Genomic DNA, 2,166 nt, shown 5'->3' on the forward strand with positions numbered 1-2,166 from the left:
GTAGAAGGAATAATAGGCCACACAGTTGATGACTTACATAAGACTATTATATGATCTGGTTTTTTATTATTCCTTGTTTATTTCAGACATAATTTAATGCATCTTCTGTCGGATCTGAAATCATGTAATCCACCAGTTGCCCGAATGTTAGCAGAACAGGTAAAAAGCCATTTGTTAATAAATTTAGATGTAGTTGATTGGCCAAATTGAAAAAGAGGCTGTCTATTATATTCATCTGGCTTTCTCTATTGCAGCACCTACTCACTGGAATGTTATTAAAACAACATCAACTGTGAACATACAGTGTACCTATTCATGTTTCAGAGCATTTTTTGTTTAGCTTTTGGCAAAGTACATTTGAACATAAATGTATTATGGATACCGCCTCTTTAAAGTGTTCATTTGTACACATTCAATAGATGATTTTTTTCCCAAGAAATATGTCTTTCTTCGCAGATATTTGACAATGCTATGATAGCAGCAGGTTTGGTCACAGACCCAAGAAACATGCTAGGACGACTGAATACATTATTGGAGCGTGTGTTAACACAAGAAAAGTGATGAGATGTCTGTATACTTTACTGCAGCATAATATGTTAATCCAAGAAAAGTGATAAAAGGCATCTGAATACCTTACTACAGCATAATAGGTTAATCCAAGAAAAAGGTTAGGATGATGAACTACATTACTGCAGCCTGTTTTAACACAAGAAAAGTGATAAGATGTCTGTATACCTTACTACATATATAAGTGTTCCAACAAATATGCTTGGATTGTTTGATACATTTCCTTAGTATGTTTATAACTATCATTGCATATGCTGTAAAATATTGTTATAGATTTAATACCTTTAAATTATAGATTTGGTCCACCTTATGAATTATTAACTTCATCTTATGAAATACATTACATTATGGATTAGCTTAATCTTATCGATTAGCTTTACCTTATGGATTAACAGCTTCACTTTGTGAATTAGTTTTACTTGATTAGCCTCACCTTATAGGATTACAGATAAGAAAGTATAATACATACTCCAAGTATTGAAATACACGATGGCGTGTATTTCAATACTTGGAGTATGTATTATACTTTCTTATAGGATTACCCTTCTTTAATATATTGGTTATTGCAGATCAAATTAAACTACCTAAAAGTAATCATGATAATCAAATATGTTAGTAAGCAATAGTATTGACTGCTTCTATAGTTTTATCAACCTATGACATTAAGCGAACCTACAGGTAATAAAGTAATATTTCTGTGGAATAAATACTAGTGTTTCAAAGTTTAAGTTCTATCAGAGTATTTGTTATATATATTGAAATTGACTTTGCTGTGAAGCACCCAGTGGCAGCGGCAACCGGAAAAAGGGTCAGAGTTCTCCAACGGACAGGCTAAGCCCACATCAGCAAACCAAGCAAGAATAACAATTGTTTTTAATATTCTCAGAACAACCAGAAATTGCCCAGTTTTCTAGACGCCAAGGGACCATAAACCTTGACTTTTACCAAATCCTCCGCTGTAGATCCTGCAGGTCTCTGTCAGTAATTATCAGACACTCCCTCAAACCCCCCCCCCCCCAGTCTAGTAAAATTTGATACAATAAAATGTATTACAGAATAGCATGATATTAAAAAAATAGTAGAACTTATGTTTAACATCCCACAGAAACAGGACTATTTGTAGGTCAGAAAGACTGGGTCTGCCTTTGCACAGAATACCAGCATATATATGTCAAATAAATATTCATATCTAAATTAACAAGACTCAGTTCCTTGCTTGATTTATGGTTTGACTCGTTATGACCGGCGACTCTGTCACTCATTTGTTTACAAAAGTTCTTTTGAGGAGCCTTACCATGTGTTTTATTATTCAGTGTTCATGGAACCTTGGTTACAACATAGTGGGAGGTGGACAGAATGTTGTACTGTATTATGTGGTTTATGTTTTTTCACATTAAATCATTTGTTCTTATATTTAAGCTCTTGTTTTTAAAAATTTACCTATTTATATTTGCTCTCTGTGTTTGCATATGCTCACTCACCAATTTCAATTTTATCTCCCCTTCATTGGTGGATCTAAGTAGTGTCAAAGAGGTGCTCATACCCTAGCAATGGCCAAAAAAGCACTAACCAACTGTGAAACAATTTAGATAGGAGATC

General features: G+C 33.7%; 1 long non-coding RNA gene across 1 annotated transcript; it reads left to right on the plus strand.

The window, feature by feature from the left end:
* The first annotated feature begins 79 nt into the window (after positions 1-79).
* Positions 80-1,753, plus strand: LOC117103300. The gene is made up of 2 exons (XR_004444565.1): positions 80-159; positions 457-1,753. It is a non-coding gene; the product is annotated as an uncharacterized LOC117103300 (long non-coding RNA).
* Positions 1,754-2,166: the final 413 nt, after the last annotated feature.

This window comes from Anneissia japonica, unplaced genomic scaffold (assembly GCF_011630105.1).
Source record: "Anneissia japonica isolate Jap-2015-1 unplaced genomic scaffold, ASM1163010v1 scaffold359_len2178_cov221, whole genome shotgun sequence".
In the NCBI taxonomy this organism is placed as follows: Eukaryota; Metazoa; Echinodermata; class Crinoidea; order Comatulida; family Comatulidae; genus Anneissia; species Anneissia japonica.